Source organism: Myotis myotis, unplaced genomic scaffold (genome assembly GCF_014108235.1).
Source record: "Myotis myotis isolate mMyoMyo1 unplaced genomic scaffold, mMyoMyo1.p scaffold_m19_p_8, whole genome shotgun sequence".
Lineage (NCBI taxonomy): Eukaryota > Metazoa > Chordata > Mammalia > Chiroptera > Vespertilionidae > Myotis > Myotis myotis.
Window position 1 is genome coordinate 41,698,849 of NW_023416390.1, and position 19,435 is coordinate 41,718,283.

A 19,435-nucleotide genomic window follows, 5' to 3' on the forward strand; every position below is an offset into this window, starting at 1 on the left:
GGTCAGGGAGCCTCAAACCTATCAATAAAAGGCCCAAGACCTGACACCAGCACCAGCCTGTCTTGCTTCACAGGTGGGCCTCGCCTGGACACTTCCAAACCTGATACAAAGAGGATGAACCTGCAGATCTCTCCTTAGCTCCTGCTGGGTGGCCTCAGGCAGTGACTGATTTGCACCTCCCTGGAGACTCAAGAGCCAGTGTACTCAGTGGTCAGTGTCATACCATACCAGATTACAACTCTTCACTCCCATAAGTGACACACTCAAGGGGCATACTCAGTGAGCACCAAAGCCCCACTGAAGCAAGTCCTGCTCCATAACGGTGTCTCCTGCACAGCAGCTCTCCCACTATAGTCCCCACAGCCAATTGGCCTGGAGGTCAGTTCCTCCCAGTGACACCAACAGCACTCAAGGCTCAACTACAACAAGACTGTGCATACAGCCCACAAAGGGGTGCACATACAGTGTCCACCTCAGGTGATAGGGGAGGCTGTGTCACTAGGCTCACAAGGCCACTCTATCAACCCAAGGGCACTTAGCAGCTCTACCCAATACATAGAAACAAACACAGGGAAGTAACGAAAATGTAGAGACAAAGAAACATGTCACAAATGAAAGAAAGCAAACTACTGGATATAGAGTTCAAGACCACAGTTATAAGATTACTCAAGAATCTTCTAGAAACCTCCAATGGACTTAGTGAGACTTTCAAGGATCTTAGTGACAATGCCAAAAAAATGGAAAAGGACTAGTCAGAAATTAACCCTTTGAGTGCCAACCAATATCCTAGGAACTATGCTAAAATTGCCAAGGCATTTTTGCTGATTTTACAGCAGTTTAGGAAAAAAAACTTCATAAAATCATAGTACCTATAAAAAACTAGGCAGATAAATGCCAGTGGTCAATTTTAGAACTACAAACATTCGGCATCATAAGTAATCTGCACTTAGGTGCCATCTGTCAATAAAGAGTGAACTACTAGCATCTAATAGTGATACTGCGATAGTGCTCCTGGCACTTTTGGTGAAAGACAGGAGGAGCGCGATTGCGCTCCCCGGCACTCTAGGGGTTAAGTATACACTGACTGAAATGAAGAATAATATACAGGGATTCAACAATAAACTAGAGGATCCAGAGAATCAAATCAACAATTTGAAATATGAGGAAGCAAAAAACACCCAACCAGAAGAGCAAAAAGAAAAAAGAATTCAAAAATATGAAGAGAGTGTAAGAAGCCTCTGGGACAACTTCAAGCGTACCAACATCCAAATTATGGGGGTGCCAGAAGAAAAGAGAGAGCAAGATATTGAAAACCTATTTGAAAAAATAATGACAGAAAACTTCCTCTACCTGGTGAAAGAAAGAGACTTACAAGTCCAGGAAGCACAGAGAACCTCAAACAAGAGGAACCCAAATATGATCACACTGAGACATTATAATTAAAATGTCAAGGGCAAAAAACAAAGAAAGAATTTTAAAAGCAGCAAGAGAAAAGCAGTTATTTACCTACAAGGGAATGCCCATATGTCTGTCGGCTGATTTCTCAACAGAAACTATGCAGGCCAGAAGGGAGTGGCAAGAAATAGTCAAAGTGATGAACAGCAAGAACCTACAACCAAGATTACTCTATCCAGCAAAGTTTTCATTTAGAATTGAAGGTCAGATAAAGAGCTTCACAGGCAAGAAAAAGTTAAAGGAGTTCATCACCACCAATCAGGTATTATATGAAATGCTGAAGGGTATTCTTTAAGAAGAGGAAGAAGCCAAAGATAAAAAAAAATATGAACCACAAAGTGGCAACAAATACATATCTATCAACAACTGAATCTAAAAATCAAACAAATAAAAAATCTGATGAACAGAATAAACTGGTGAATGGAATAGAATCAGGGGTATGAAAATGGAACAGACTGACACTCAGAGGAAAGGGGGTGTGAGGGGTGCAGGAGAAAGATTTTATATGCATGTATGCATTACCTATGAACACAGACAATAGGGTGGCGAGGTCCTGGGCAGGGTGGGAACCGGGTGGAAGGGAGCTAATGGGGGGAGAAAAAGAGGGACATCTGTAATAATATCAACAATAAAGATTTTAAAAAAAAGAAAGAATGACTGAGGCCGAGCCAGTAGCTCAGTGGTTAGAGCATCAGCCTGTGGTCCAAAGGGCTCCTGGTTCAATTCCGGTTAAGGGCACATACCTCGGTTGTAGGCTCCTCCCTGGCCTGGGCCCTGGTCAGGGCTCATGCAGGAGGCAACCAATGGATGTGTTTCTCTCATGTTGATGTTTTTCTCTGTCTTTCCCTCTCTCTTCCACTCTCCCTAAAAAATCAATGGAAAAATATCCTCAGTTGAGAGTTAACAAAAACAACACAAAACAAAAAAAAAGAAGTAATAACCAAAAACTTCCCTAACCTGGTGAAGGAAAAGGACATACAAGTCCAGGAAGCACAGAGTCCCAAACAAGATGAATGCAAAGAAGCCTACACCAAGATACATCGTAATTACAATGCCAAAGGTAAAAGACAAAAAGAAAATATTAAAAGCAGGAAGAGAAAGACAGTTAGTTACCTACAAGGGAGCTCCCATAAAAATGTCAGTTGATTTCTCAACAGAAACATTTCAGGCCAGAAGAGATTGGCATAAAATATTCTAAGTGAGAAAAGCAAGGAACTGTAACCAAGACTACTTTACCTAGCAAGGCTATCATTTAAAATTGAAAGAAAAAAAAAGACAGCTATCCACTTTTACTACTGTTGTTCAACATAGTTCTGGAAGTCCTAGCCACAGCAATCAGACAAGAAAAAATAAAAGGCATCAAAATTGGAAAGGAAGCAATAAAAATGTCTTTATTTGCAGATGATGTGATACTGTATACAGAAAACCCTAAAGATTGCACCGAACCATTAGAACAGAATAAATGAATTCAGTAAAGTAGCAGGATACAAAATAAATATCCAGAAATCAGCTTCATTTTCATACACCAATAATTAACTATCAGAAAGGTAAAATAAGAAAACAATACCATTTACAACTGCGTGAAAAAGAATAAAATACCCAAGAATAAATTTAACCATGGGCATAAAAGACATGTACTCAAAAAATTATAAGACACTGAAGAAACTGAAGAAGATACAAATAAATGGAAGCATATACTGTGTTCATGGATAGAAATATCATTAAAATATCCATGTTACACAAAATAATCTATAAATTCAACACAATTTCTATCAAGATACCACATCACACCTGTCAGAAATGGCTATCTTCAATAAATCAATAAATAACAAGTGTTGGAGAGGATGTGGACAAAAGGGAACCTTTGTGCACTGTTGGTAGGAATGCACATTGGTGCAGCCACTGTGGAAAAGAGTATGGTGTTTCCTCAAAAAATTAGAAATGGAACTGCCTTATGACCCAGCAATTCCACTTATGAAAATATAAACAAGAAACACTTGAAAGAATATTTGCATCCCTGTGTTCATTGCACCATTATTTACAATAGCCAAGATTTGGAAGCAGCCCAATGCCTTATCAGTACATGAGTGGATTAAAAAGCTGTGGTACATCTACACAATGGAACTCTATACTGCGGTAAAAAAGAAGGAACTCTTGCCTTTTGCAATAGCATGGATGGAACTGGAGAGCATTATGCTAAGAGAAATAAGCCAGTCAGAGAAAGATAAATACCTCATGATTTCACTCATTTGTGGAATATAGAAAACAACACAGACTGATGAACAGGGACAGATCCAAAGACAGAGAAACAGCGATCAGACAATTAATCCCCAGAGGGAAAGTAGGGGAGGGAGGGGGCAAGGGAAAGAGATCAACCAAAGGACTTGTATGCATGCATATAAGCCAAACCAATGGACATGGACAATAGGGGGATGAGAGCATGAGTGTGTGTGTGTGTGGGGGGGGGGGGAGGGCGAAGGGAGGGGGAGGATGGGGATTTAATGGGGGGGGATGAGGACACATTTGTAATACCTTAACTAATAAAGAATTTTTTTAAAAAAAAGCTATGGTATATTTACACAATGGAATACTTCCCAATACTACCCAATCATAAAGAAGAAATCTTACCTTTTGTAACAGCATGGATGGACCTTATTATGCTAAGTGAAATAAGCCAGTCAGAAAAAGACAAGTACCATATGATTTCACTAACATGTGAAATGTAATGAACAAAATAAACAAAATAGAAACAGACTCATAGATACAGAGAACATACTGGCAGCTGCCAGAGGGGAGGGGGTTCAGGGAACTGGGTGAAAAAGGTGAAGGGATTAAGAAAAAAAAATAATAGCCCTAACCGGTTTGGCTCAGGGGATAGAGCATCGGCCTGCGGACTGAAGGGTCCCAGGTTCGATTCTGGTCAAGGGCATGTAGCTTGATTGCGGGCACATCACCAGTAGGAGGTGTGCAGGAGGCAGCTGATCGATGTTTCTAACTCTCTATCCCTCTCCCTTCCTCTCTGTAAAAAAATCAATAAAATATATTTAAAAAAATAATAATAATAATAGACAGGGATAACAGTATAGTGATTTCCAGAGGGAAAAGAGAGTGCAGGCAGGTGGAAGAGGGCAATGGAGTGGAGAGATAAATGGTAACAAGAGACTTGACTTTGAGTGGTGAACACACAATGCAATATACAGATGATGTATTATATAATTATACCAGAGGCCCGGTGCACAAAAATTTGTGCACTCGGCGGGGGGAGGGGGGTCCCTCAGCCCGGCCTGTGCCCTCTCGCAGTCTGGGACGCCTCGGGAGATAACGACCTGCTGGCTTAGGCCTGCTCCCGGGTGGCAGAGGGCAGGCCCAATCCCTAGGTGCAGCCCCTGGTTGGGCTCAGAGCAGGGCCAATTGGGGAATTGGGGCGCCACCCCCTGTCATGCACAGAGCAGGGCGGATTGAGAGGTTGCGATGCCACCCTCAGTCACGCTCAGGGTAGGGCCGATTGGGGGGTTGGGGCACCGCCCCCTGTCACACTCAAGGCAGGGTCGATGGGGAGGTTGCGGCGCCACCCCGTCACGCACAGAGCAGGGCCAATCAGGAGGTTGGGGCGCTTCCCCCTGTCACTCACAGAGCAGGGCCCATCAGGGGGGTTGGGGCTCTGTACCCTGTCACACAGAGCAGGGTCAATCAAGGGGTTGGGGAGCTCCCCCCTGTCACTCACAGAGTAGGGCTGATAGGGGAGTTGGGGCACTGCCCCCTGTCACACACAGAGCAGGGCGGATCAGGGGGTTGGGGCGCCGCCACTGTCACACTCAGGGCAGGGCCAATGGGGAGGTTATGGCTCTACCCCATCACACACAGAGCAGGGCCCATGGGGTGGGGGTTGGGGCGCCGCCCTCTATCACCCACAGAACAGGGCCGATCAGGGGGTTGGGGCGCCGCCACTCTCACACTCAGGGCAGGGCCGATGGGGAGGTTATGGCTCTACCCCATCACACACAGAGCAGGGCCGATCAGGGGGTTGGGGCGCTGCACCCTGTCACACACAGAGCCTCAGGGCAATCAGGGGGTTGGGGAGCTCCCCTCTATCAGGCACAGAGCAGGGCTGATCAGGGGATTGGGGCGCCTTCCCCTGTCACGAACAGAGCAGAGCGGATAGGGAGGTTGTGGCCCCGCCCCCTGTCACACACAGAGTCGCAGGGCGATCAGGGGGTTTGGGCGCTGCCCCCTGTCACACTGATCCCGGTGCCGGGAGGCCTCGTGGCTCCACTGATCCCGGTGCTGGGAGGCATATTACCCTTTTACTATATAGGATAGAGGCCTGGTGCACAGGTGGGTGCCGGCTGGTTTGCCCTGAAGGGTGTCCTGAATCAGGGTTGGGGTCCCCACTGGGGTGCCTGGCCAGCCTGGGTGAGGGGATGATGGCTGTTTGCAGCTGGTCACACACCCTTCAGGGTGGGGGTTCCCACTCGGGTGCCTGGCCAATCTGGGTGAGAGGCTGAGGGCTGTTTTCAGGCTGGAGGGTGACTAAAGCTCCCAACCACTCCTTTTTTTCTTTTTCTTTTTTTTATTCTGGGCCAGCTTTAGCTTTGAGGCTTGGCTCCAGCTCTTAGGCCTCCGCTGCTGAAAACAGGTTTCTGGCCTTTATTTACCTTCTGTATTTAACACAATGTTGCGATCCTGCTGGCTGAAGCCCGGCGACTAAAGCAGGTTTCTGGGGTTTTGTTTAGCTTCTATATTAGTAACATAGTTGCTTAGAGTTGCAGCTCAGAGGCCAGCAGCGGCAGGCGGGGAACGCTGGAGTCCTCCATCACTGAAGCAAGCAAGCCTCATGTTAGTTTCAAGCTGCCTGGCTGCCGGCCGCCATCTTGGCTGGCAGTTAATTTGCATATTGCCCTGATTAGCCAATGGGAAGGGTAGCGGTCGTACGCCAATTACCATGTTTCTCTTTTATTAGATAGGATAATTGAAACGTATGTAATATTAACCACTCACCCCAATAAAGTCAATAAAAAATTTTTACAAAGAAATAGTGATGATGAATCTTCTTAATGCAAATTCAATTATGCAGTTTGATGAAAATAATTAAAAAAACTTTTTCTATACAGAAAGTTATTTACTACATTAAATTTCAAAATATATCACAAGACAAAAATATGTATGGCAATGAATGCTAACTGGACCTATTGTGATGATCACTTCACAATATATACAAATAGCAAATCATTACGCTGTATATCTAAACTAGTATGATGTCAGATGTCAATTATATCTCAATTTTTTAATTTTAAAATAAAGATGTACATACTTATTGGAAAGCATTCTAATTCTCCATAATTCTCAATGAAGAAGAAAATGACAACTTACATACAAACTTTTATTACAATCATAATTCTTAATCCAGTTAAAAGGCTTTTTAAACAACTAGAACACTAACACAATACAATTGAACCAAATGTAGGTCATTAACTGTGTATTGAATTCTCCATATATATATCTATAATAATAAAAGCATAATATGCTAATTAGACCAGATATCCTTCCAGACGACCTTCTGGATGAAGTGGTGGCTGCGAGGAAAGCCCGGGTCCTCGGAGACTGCCAGTGGCCGGAGGGAAGCCTGGGTCCCAGGTGCCTGCTGGTAACCGGAGGGAGGCCCTAGTCCCGGGTGCCGGAGTGGGGCCCTGGTCCCGGGTGCCGGAGTGGGGCCCAGGTCCCGGGTGCCAGAGGGAAGCCGGTGCCAGCAGCCAGGGGAAGGAAGGCCTACTCTTGCACGAATTTTGTGCCTTGGGCCTCTAGTCCTATCTAATAAAAGAGAAACATGCAAATTGACCATACCCCCGAACGCTTCCCATTGGCTAATCAGCAGGATATGCAAATTAACTGCCAACCAAGATGGCGGCCGGCAGCCAGGCAGCTGAAGCGAACAGGAGGCTTGCTTGCTCCAGTGACAGAGGAAGCCAAGGTTTCCCGCCTACGGCAGCCCAGCTCTGAGCTCCGGATGCAACAATCTTGCAATTATAGACGCTAAACAAGCTCCAGATAGCTGCTTTCAGCCAGCAGCGGGCTCAGAGCTTAGAGCAGCAGTGATGGCAACAGAGTTTCAATTATAGAAGCTGAACAAAGCCCAGATATCTGCTTTCAGTAGCCGAGGCCTCAAGCTGGAGCCGGCCTCAGAGCTAAAGCCGGCTCTCAGCTCCAGTGACAACCATAGAAAGTAAATAAATCCCAGAATAAAAAAAAAGAAAGAAAGAAAAAAAAGAGAGACTGGGAGCTTCAGTCACCCGCCAGCCTGAAAACGGCCCTCAGCCCCTCATCCAGACTGGCCAGGCACCCCAGTGGGGACCCCCCAACCTAAAGGGGGTGCGGGCAGCCTAAAAACAGCCATCAGCCCATCATCCAGGCTTGCCAGGCACCCAAGCGGGAACCCCACCCTGATCCGGGACACCCTTCAGGGCACACCAGCGGCCCCCACCCGTGCACCAGGCCTCTATCCTATACTACAGGCAGGGCGGGACAGCGCGAGCTGCCATCTGGGCCCCATGTGCAGCCCTGGGCAGCGGGGCATAAGCCCCGCCCCCAGCCAGGACCCCATGTGCCACCTGAGCCCCCAGCCGGGACACCCGCGCCGCCTAAGCCCCACACTGCTAAGCCCCGTCCCCAGCAGGGACCCTATGACTACTGGAGAGCAGGAAAGTGCCGCTGGGCCCTGGGTCGCTGTGGTGATCCAGCCATCAGTAAGTAGAAAAGTGCAGCCTGTAGGCAGCCCCCAGCTGCGCCTGATCAGGGAGCAGGAAAGCCCGGCCTGTGGGCAGCCCCCAGCTGGGCCTGCTCCCCGGTCCCCATGGGGATCTGGGAGCAGGAGAGCAAGCCCGGCCTGAGGGCAACTCCAAGTTGGGCCTGCTCCCCGGTTGCCATGGAGACCTGGAAGCGGGAAAGCCCGGCCTGTGGGCAGCCCCCAGCTGGGCCTGCTTCCCCGTCGCCATGGCGATCCTGGAGCAGGAAAGCCCGGCTTGCAAGCAGCACCCCCATCCTGGCCATAACTCAAGGGATAGGACAACATGCAGTGGAGGCAGGAGCCTGAGAGATCAACACAGAGGGGCTCCTGCTCCAAGCCTCCATGGTGTGGCTGGGGGCAGGCCCCCAGCAGACACACACACACACACACACACACACACACACACACACACAGTGCCGGCTTTGAGCCTCCAAGGTGGTGGGTGGGGGCAGAACCCCAGTGGGGACGGACACACACACACACACACACACACACACACACACACACGGCAACTGCTTCCAGCCTACGTGACGCGGCTGGGGGCAGGCCCCAGCAGACACACACACACACAGTGCCGGCTTTGAGCCTCCAAGGTGGTGGGTGGGGGCAGAACCCCAGTGGGGACGGACACACACACACACACACACACACACACACGGCAACTGCTTCCAGCCTACGTGACGTGGCTGGGGGCAGGCCCCAGCAGACACACACACACACACACACACACACACACACACACACACACGGGACACCTGCTCTGAGCCTCTTTGCCAGACTGTGGCCATCAGTAGGACATCCACTGAGGGCTCCCAGACTGTGAGAGGGGCAGGCTGGGCTGAGGGAACCCTCAACCCCCAGTGCATGAATTTCGTGCACCGGGCCTCTAGTATATATATAATTAAGAAAAAAAACTAGGAATACTCTCTTTAAAATTAGTTTACTATCAAGAAAAACTATCTATACTAATAATAGAGGAATATGCAAATTGTCTAGGACACCGGCACAGTAACAGTAATGACGGAACAGCAAGCTGTGTGGGGCAACCAGGCCGTCTGGGGGGTTAGTGAGGGATGACCAAACGACTTAACAGCAGGCTGGGTGGGCCAACCAGGCCGGCGGGGGGGGGGGGGGGGCAGTTGGGGGAAACCAGGCCAGCGAGAGGGGGCAATTAGGGGTGACCAGGCTGGCAGAGGGGGCAGTTGGGGGGAGACCAGGCTGGTTGGGGGGCAGTTGGGGGCAATCAGGACGGCAGGGGGGGCAGTGAGGGGCAACCAGGCCAGTGGGGTCGGGGGCAGATGGGGGTGACCAGGCTGGAAGGGGGGGGCAGTTAGGGGTGACCAGGCTGGCAGAGGGGGGCAGTTGGGGACAACCAGGCCAGCGGTGGGGGGGGACAGTAAGGGGTGACCAGGCCAGCAGGGGGGGCAGTTAGGGGTGACTAGGCTTGAAGAGGGGGGCAGTTGGGGGCAACCAGGCTGGCAGGAGGGGGGCAGTTGGGGACGACCAGGCTAGTGGGGGGGGGGGGGTTAGGGGTGACTAAGCCGGCGGGGCAGTTGGGGGTGATCAGGCTGGCGGGGGGGGGGGGGCATGTGGGGGCGACCAGGCCAGCAGGCAGAGGCAGTTAGGGGCGATCAGGCAGGCAGGCAGGCAGGTGAACGGTTAGGAGTCAGGGGTCCCAGATTGTGAAAGGGATGTCCGACTGCCTGTTTAGGCCCCCCGACTGCCTGTTTAGGCCTGGGGCCTAAACAGGCAGTCGGACATCCCCAGAGGGGTCCTGGATTGGAAAGGGTGCAGGCTGGGTTGAGGAGACCCACCCCCCATGCACAAATTTCATGCACTGGGCCTCTAGTCCTATATAATAAAAGCCTAACATGCAAATCGACCAAATGGCAGAACGACCGGCGGGACGACCCGTCACTATGATGTGCACTGATCACCAGGGGGCAGACGCTCAATGCAGGAGCTGCCCCCAGCCCACAGGCCCCAGGCCAACCAAGGCGGGTGCCTGTGGGAGACCCCCAATTACCCCGCTGGTTGCCCCACAGAGGGAGGCGACCAGCAGCGGGGAGAGGGTTCAACAAGCAGGCGGCGCCAGACCAGCCAAGGCAGGTGCGAGTGGGAGGCCCCAGTCACCCTGCCAGTCGCCCCACAGATGGCCCTGATTGCCAGCCAGGCCTAGGGACCCTACCTGTGCACGAATTATGTGCACTGGGCCTCTAGTCTATATACTAGTATATAAAAGCCTAAGCGACCGAACAACCAGTTGCTATAACACGCACTGACCACCAGGGGGCAGATTTTCAATGCAGGAGCTGCCCCCTGGTAGTCAGTGCACTCCCACAGCCAACCTCCAACAGCCAGCCAACCTCCCATGGTTCCTCCCCCCAGCCGGCTGGGTGGTCAGTGTGCTGCCACAGCCAACCTCCCATAGCTGGCCAATCAACCACAGTCCCTCCTCCACCCCCCACCCTCGGCCTGCCAGCCCTGATTGGGACCAACAGGGGCTGGCCTTGGGGAGGGACCGTGGGAGGTTGGCCGGCTGCGAGGGGGTTGGCTGTGGGAGTGCACTGACCACCTGACTGGCCGGGCAGAGGGACCCCACCTGTGCATGAATTCGTGCACCAGACCTCTAGCAGTCCCTATAAAACAAGCATGTCAAATTCAAGGCATGTGGCCCACTGGCAGTGAGTTTGATATGCTTGCTATAAAAAATAAACTATTCAAAATTATCTCAAGATTATCAATCCAGAGATTTGATTTGTTGATGAGCCTGTGGCAAACTATTGCCCAATATTTTCTTCTAATTTCACATTCCTACCTCACTGGAGACAAAGGTTTTGAAAGAAACCTTTTGAAATAACCCTAGAAAAAAACTCATGACTAATGTCACCACTGACACACTTACTTTCTTAATATTACACTTTCTAAAAACAAATCAGGTCATCGTCCACTTTGCTTTTTTCATGATTTTATTCTCTTCATGTTTATGAAGTATAATTTACTTAATATTTTATTTTTATCACATATCCATAATAATTTACATTCGAGAGATAATATGTACATTTTAATGAACACCTTTACTTAATGTTTTATAATATGTGCATAAATTTTTTATGTGAAATGCATTTTATTAGGTAGTTAATTTGTCATGAAGACTGTACTCTATGAAATAGTTGTTTGGGTCCTGGCTGGTGTGGCTTGGTTGGTTGGAGTGTTGTCCTAACTGAAAGATTGTGGGCTCAATTCCTGGTTATGGCACATGCCCAAGTTGCAGGTTTAATCTCTGGTCTGGGTGCGTATGGGAGGCAGCTGATTGATGCTTCTTTCTCTCTTCTCCTCTCCCTAAAATCAATAGAAACAACAAACAAACAAAATCAATAGAAACTTATCCGCAGATGAGGATTTTTTTTAAAAAAACCAGAAGCTTGGTATTACACAAAATAAATGCAAAAATACCCTTAGAGTTATTTTGCTTTGGTATTATTACCACAAGGCACTGGGGAATTATTTCATACAGATGTTGAATTTGGCATGTTTATATAGCTTAACAATTAGAATCATTTTCCTTAAAATTATGCCTAGGATTTTAAAAAATTATTCCCAGATGGTCTCAAAGTAAAAACCTAAACCTGCCCTGGCTGGTTTGGCTCAGTGGATAGAGGATTGGCCCTTAGACTGAAGGGTCCTGGATTCGATTCTGGTGAAGGGCAAATACCATTGCAGGCTCTATCCCAGACTCTAGTCGGGCCCTGTGGGAGGCAACCAATCGATGTGTTTCTCTCAATTTGATGCTTCTCTCTGTCTCTCCCCCTCCCATTCTACTTTCTCTGAAAATCAATGGAAAAATATCCTTGGGTAAGGATTAACAACAACAAAAACAACCTAAACCTGATTACGTATTTACTCTCAGCATTTGATGAGAAAAATGAATCAAGATAAGCAGGAAATAACTGCTGCTGTACAAGAAAAAATGGAAAAATTTACATACTGAAGAATCTTTGGCCTTAAATTTCCAGTTGGGTAACATCCTCAAGAACTTCCAAGTTTTTAACTATAGGCCAATGTCCCTTTTTCTCTCTTTTCATCTCAATCTGAAAAATCTGCCTCTATGGACCTTACCATATTTATAACAACTTTTAGAGCATTTCCAGAAGTTGAAATGTAGGCATTTGGAATGTATTTCTGCCCCCCAAAAAGTGTTATATTGCTTGAATAATATATAATTAATATCTGGGTTACTCCAAAGCCAATCTTGAAGTTCCCAGTGTTAAATAAAAAGTAGGCATATTTCCTAAACTTCAAGTTTTAAACTTTTATACACATGCATCCCCTCATATTACTAATATATTTATTCTATGTAATCACAATTGTGTGATTACACTAAATTTTAAAATAACTTCTTATTTGGAAGAGTATAGTGAGTACATTGAAGGGCATTACCACAACAACATTTTAAAAACAGAGAGGAAAACTTTACACAATCATAGAATTCTAAAGCCTAAAAAGGTCCTTAGAAACCACCTGGTTCAACTGCTCATTTTTCAAATGAAGAAACAGGTGCCCCGAGAACTCATCATTACATAGCTAAGCTAGTTGGGAGCATCAGAAAGTGAGCTTGCAGTCTGGTGACTCTTCCTCCTTAGAAAGATAATACCTGAAACCCACCAACTCATTCCCTTAGGTAATCAAAATAATTTAAAGGAACCCTTTATTCATAACATCAGTATTTTTCATAGCACTATTACATGTCATTATTACAGTAGTTCTTCTGTACTTGACCTAAATAAAGGAAAACATTTAAACATCAAGAAATATGGTTGTGGCCCTAGCTGGTTTGGCTCAGTGGATGGAGTGTTGGCCTGCGGACTGAAGGGTCCCAGGTTCGATTCGGTCAAGGGAACATGCCTGGGTTGCGGGCTCAATCCCCAGTAGGGGGCGTGCAGGAGGCAGCCGATCAATGGTTCTCTCTCATCATTTATGTTTCTATCTTTCCCTCTCCTTTCCTCTCTGAAATCAATAAAAATATTTTTTTTTAAAAAAAAGAAATATGGTCATGGTAGTAAGCCCAAAGCCCTGTACTTCCTTTATCTACAGTACTAGAGGGCCGGTGCCTGAAATTCATGCACTGGAATGAGGGTCCCTAGCCCAGCCTGTGCCTTCTCTGCAGTCCGGGAACCCTCAGGGAACGTCTGACTGCCAACTTAGGTCTGGGGAATGGGCCTAAGCTGGCAGTCAGACATCCTGGCAGTTGGACATCCTTAGCACTGCCGTGGAGGTGGGGGAAGCTCCCGCCACCACCACTGCGCTCGCCAGCTGTGAGCCCAGCTCAGGGCTTCTGGCTGAGTGGCACTCCCCCTTGTGGTCAGTGTGCCCCCTGGTGGTCAGTGCGCATCACAGTGACCAGTCATTCCACTGTTCTGTCGATTTGCATATTAGCTTTTTATTATATAGAATAATGAATTCTGACATTCGGAATAATCCCAAAGAATTGAAAGCACTAAACTGAAGAATGATAAAAGAATCACCACCAACTTTCCATAAAATTCAAATAAAAGGATTCAATTCTCAACTAACCCCAGATATCAATTAACCAGGCTGATCTCTCAGACTTTCCAATTCTTAGATCTAAATCTAACTACACCAAATTCAATGTCTTCAAAATGGAAGACTCCTCCTCCTGGCAAGAATAAGAAAAATTTGGCTTGATTTTACTGTATGAAAAAACAACCACCAGTATTTTGTTTCTTTTTAAACATGTACACATCTGAACACAGTACCAAATGGTGAGAAACTACTGTATTAGCTGGCATAAAAAATGAAAATGGAGAAATAAAATAGCATCACATATACACAAGGTGGCAGTATTCTCCCATTATATAGACACAGTATTCTGCAATACCCAGGGCTGTTTGCACAATTTTTAACTGAAATATTTAGAGGTATCATTATTATTATTTTTATTATCATTATTATGAAAACTATAAACAGTTACTTTATTCTAAAAATGGGAAATTTTTACTTTTACATCTCTGTACATACATAAACAGTTAAATTATTATTCCTCTAATAATAAACTACAAGAATTCTGATGAAAATGCATAACTTATTTACACATTACTATTTATAGTCATAACATTTTTCATTAAAATATGCCTTAATCTAGTTTTATTTTGGATTAGCAATAAAAACTTCAATTAACTAATAACTTTAAAAAAGGAATCCCCCCCCAATGTAATTCCAATAATCAAAATTCTAATAAAAGACACTTCACCACTCAGTTCAAATGAAAACCAAATTTTCACCTATCTTTTCCAGTTTAAATAAGAAAATTCCATATAATCTCTTGAAGCTTTAGAAAAATAAAAACTGAAGCCCCAAAGCTGGATTTCTAACTAGCCACGCTCAATATCAGTTAAATTCAAATTAATTCCATATGTAGTACAATATGTTTAAGTTAAAAATTAAAAAATAGACCGGCCGATGTGGTTCAGTGGTTGAATAGACCCTTGAACCAGGAGATCACGGTTTGATTCCTGGTCAGGGTATATGCCTGACTGCAGGCTGGATCTCCAGTAGGGAGCGTGCAGGAGGTAGCTGACTGGTGATGTTTCATCGTTGTTTCTATCTCTCTATCCTTCTCCCTTCCTCCCTCTGAAATCAATAAAAATATATTTTGAAAAATAAACTTAAAAATAAAAAAAAATTTCAAGGATTTCTATGCTAATTAAAATCCTTTTTAACTGTGTATATGCTTAATTATTTTGAGATCCAGATAACCTAAAAAAATCGTAAAAGTGAAGTGACAAAAAAAGTGATGAGAAAGATACCAAGATAAACAAATATATCTCTGAAATGATTTGCTACAAAAAATCCTATAAATAAAATAATATTTCTACTGGCTTTTTTTTTAATTGAAGCTGAGTTCTCATTAGAAATATAAAGATTCTATGAGGGGAGAAAACTATAGAATACTGTTTAAGTCTAAATTTAATTTGAAATGTATATGCTTTAAAATAGATTTAAAACCATATTCATATCTAGTCTACATATCCTACAAAATTAATTCTAAAAAGTCAATAGCAAAGTCCCTATAAAACTAATTATAATGTTTACTGCCTCATTCTAACAGTGCAACTAATTGTCTTTAAAATAATTTAGTCAATCTAAATAGCTTACTTATAAGTTCAATAATTTATGTGTATTATAAGAGAAACCCCTTTATAATAAAGACCAGAAAAAATCAAATAGAAGTCATGGGTATATTATCATGTCATAATCAACACAGCTACAAATCTCATGGTTCCAACATGGTTAAAACATCTGAGTTAGAAAATAGATAAATGCCACTAGGCTTTGATAGCTTGACACCATTAATCACCTAGATCATAGAATGTTTCCTCTTGCCCTGATTAAAACTCACCAAGCTATCTCTTCTAATTATACTTAATTCCCTGCAGAGAAAAACTGGCCAATGAAATGGCCAGGAGGCTTGGCATTTTACTTTCTCATCATGAATTAGTCTACCGGCATTCTAATTAACTGGTAACTAGTGAGGATAGTTAACATGAGTCAGACTACGTAAATACGATTGACAACAGACCATGATAATATCAAGTTTCTGGACAAGTAAACAAGATAATATACCTACCCTCTTCTTGCAAAACCTGGACATTATCATGCAACACTTTGAATTTCAACATGTACTTCAATCTTCCCTCAATATTTCCACTGTAAGTTTTAAAACTCTAGTTGCCATAATAAAAATTTGACCCTTCTATATAAAATTATTAATCAACTTTCTTATTTTTTCTAATGTTATAGTATAAGATAGATTAACAATAAGATTACAACATAAAAAGTTGTTCTCAAGAACATGGAGAAAGGAATCCACATGCATGTCTAGTAAGCTGCTCTACAGAACAATCATGTGCTAAGTTTTCATAGGAAATGCCATTTCTATGACCCAACTATAATGCTCTAGGTATGTATTTGGGACAAATTCACAAACAGTTCTATAAGGGAGCATATTTGATACATCCTCTGGAGCAACGGTTGCCAACCTTTCGGACCTCACGGACCGCCAGTGGTCTGGAGCCCACTGGCTGGTGACCGCTGCACTGGAGCACCGTTTGTAGAATAGTTGGAGGCATCACAAAGAAATGAGTAAGTGATAAGTAAATATCGTGAAATACTATACAGCAATCATAGTATGCAAAAAATACTGTGAAGCTCTGAGGTAGATATACATACAGAAACAGGAAGAGATTATTTAAACAGTGGTGAACACAAAAGGAAAAACAAAAAGATCAACAGCATAATACCAGTTTAAACAAATTAAAAATATACACACTGAATAACACTGAATATTTTACAAAAGAATAGACATATATTCAAGAAGATTCATAGGTGCCCATGGGAGGGGGGAAATGGAATGATAAGGAATCAGAGGAGGAAAATAAAAGCAAGGCCTCTCATTTGTTCATAGACAAATGCCATGAACTAAATAAGTATGATTACTGCAACTCTAAACCTGAAGCAAATATGCTGCTGAGCCCTTGAATCACAGTGCGAGTTCTCTCTGTTCCCAGTTTTTAATTGTGTTTTAAAAAACACAATTCTTTCTTTTACACATATACAGAAATTCCATAATGATTTGTTATAAAACCCATTGTTGGGCTTCTTAGCAATCACAACACTTTTCTTTAAATAACAGAATTCCATTAAGAATGAGTCAGCTTCAACATACACTTTGAAGAAACTTTTTAAAACCTGAATTCAAGGGTCAAAAATTGTGTCCAAATTCAATGTAATACAGTACATTAACTAAAAATCATATCTTATCAATAAATGCAGAAAAGGCATTTGATAAGATACAACATCCATTTATGATTGAAACACTCAATAAAATGGGTATGGAAGGTAAGTACCTCAACATATAAAGGTCTTATATGATAAACCCTCAACCAATATCATACTCAATGGTAAAAAACTGAAAGCTTTTCCTCCAAAATCAGAAATAAGACAAGAATGTCCACTCTCACTACTATTATTAAACATACTTCTGGAAGTCCTAACCAGAACAATTAAAAAAGATAAAGAAATAAAAGGGATCCAAATTGGAAGGAAAAAGTAAAAGTGTCACTTTTTGCAGATGACATGATTTTATATATAGAAAACTCTAAAGATTCCATCAAAAAACTATTAGAAAAAATAAACAAATACATACAGTAAAATTACAGGATATAAAATCAATGTACAAAAATCCACTGCATTCCTATATACTAACAATAAAATTTCAGAAAAAGAAATGAAAAAACAAAAACAACAATTCCTTTTGTAATTGCAACCAAAAGAATAAAATATCTAGGTATAAACTTAACAAAGGATGTGAAGGACCTATATACTGAAAACTACAAAGCATTATTAAGAGAGATTGAAAAAGAGACAATGAAATGGAAAGATATTCCATGTTCATGGATTGGAAGAATTAACATAATTAAAATGTCCACATTACCCAAAGCAATATACAGATTTAATATAATCCCGGTCAAAATCCGTTGTCATTTATTATTTATTTTTTAAAATAATTCTTTATTGTTGAAATTATTACATATGTCCCCTTTTCCCTTTTTTCCTCCCACAGACCACCTCCAGCCCACCCTTGCCCCTTGTCCCAGGCCTTCACCACCATATTGTCTCTGTTCATGGGTTATGCATATATGCATAAAGGTCTTTGGTTGATTACCTCCCACCCACATACCCGCCCCAGCCTCCCCTCCGAAATTCCACACTCTGTTCCATGTCTCTGGATCCACTCCGTTCATCAGCTTATTTTGTTACTTAGATTCCACATATGACTGAGATCATGTGATATTTCGTAGTCATTTTTTAAATAAATAGAACAAAAAATAAATAGATTTGTATGGAACCACAAAAGACCCTGAATAGCCAAAGCAATCTGAGAGAAAAGAACAAAGCTAGAGATATCACACTACCTGACTTCAAATTATACTACAGAGCAAGGATAATCAAAACAGCATGGTATTGGTAGAAAAACAGACACACACAACCCTGGACAGAGCAGTGGTGAGAGCATTGGCCTGCTCATTAAATGGTCTCAGGTTCAATTCCCAGTCAAGGGCACATACCTGGGTTTGCAAATTCAATTCCTGGCCCCAGTCGTGGCGAGTGAGAGAAGCAACCAATCAATGTGTCATTCTTACATTGATATTTCTCTCTCTCCCCCTCCTCCCTTCCACTCTCTCCAAAAAGCAATGGAAAAAATATCCTCAGGTTAGGATTGACAAAAAAAAAGAAAAGACACAGACCAATGGAACAGAATTGAGAACCCAGAAATAAAATCACATATATATATAGGCAAGTAATTTTTGATAAAGGAGCCAAAAACACACAATGGAGAAAAGAAATCCTCTGTCCCACATTGTCTAGTGGTTAGGATTCCTGGTTTTCACCCAGGCGGCCCGGATTCGACTCCCGGTGTGGGAACGCTGTAAGAAATCCTCTGGTGCTGGGATAATTGGAAAGCCACATGCGAAAGAATGAAACTAAACTACAGCTTGTCCCCATGTACAAAAATTAATTCAAAATGGGCCAAAGACCTAAAAATAAGATCTGAAACAATAAATTACATATAAGAAAACTTAGGTACTAAACTCATGGACCTTGGTCTTACGGAAGATTTTATGAATTTGACCCCAAAGGCAAGGGAATAACAGCAAATATAAATGAATGAGACTATAACAAACTAAAAAGCTTCTGCACAGCAAAAGAAAATGCCAACAAAACAAAAGGACAACTGATTCAGTGGGAGACGATATTTGCAAACAACAGCTCTGATAAGCGGTTAATATCCAAAATATATAAAGGACTCATCAGACTCTACATCAAACAAACTATCCAACTAAAAAATGGGCAAAGGACCTGAACAGACACTTCTTCCAAGAAGATATACAAATGGCCAACAGATAAATGAAAGCTCAACTTCACTAGCTATTAGGGAAATGCAAATCAAAACTACAATGAAATACCTCATACCTGTTAGAATGGCTAGTAACAAGACAAGTAATAGCAAGTGTTGGCGAGGTTGTGGGTAAAAAGGAACTATCGTCACTGCTGGTGGGAAAGTAAGCTAGCACAGCCACTACGGAAAACAGTGTATGTAGCGGTTCTTCAAAAAAT

At 43.6% G+C, this 19,435-nt stretch overlaps 1 protein-coding gene and 1 non-coding gene across 4 annotated transcripts in view; one reads left to right on the top strand and one right to left on the bottom strand.

The window, feature by feature from the left end:
• AGPS (alkylglycerone phosphate synthase) overlaps window positions 1-19,435 on the bottom strand; it is a 134,753-nt gene that overhangs the window by 102,317 nt on the left and 13,001 nt on the right. The window lies entirely within an intron of this gene.
• On the top strand, window positions 18,671-18,742 carry TRNAE-UUC. Its single transcript has one exon. It is a non-coding gene; the product is annotated as a tRNA-Glu (tRNA).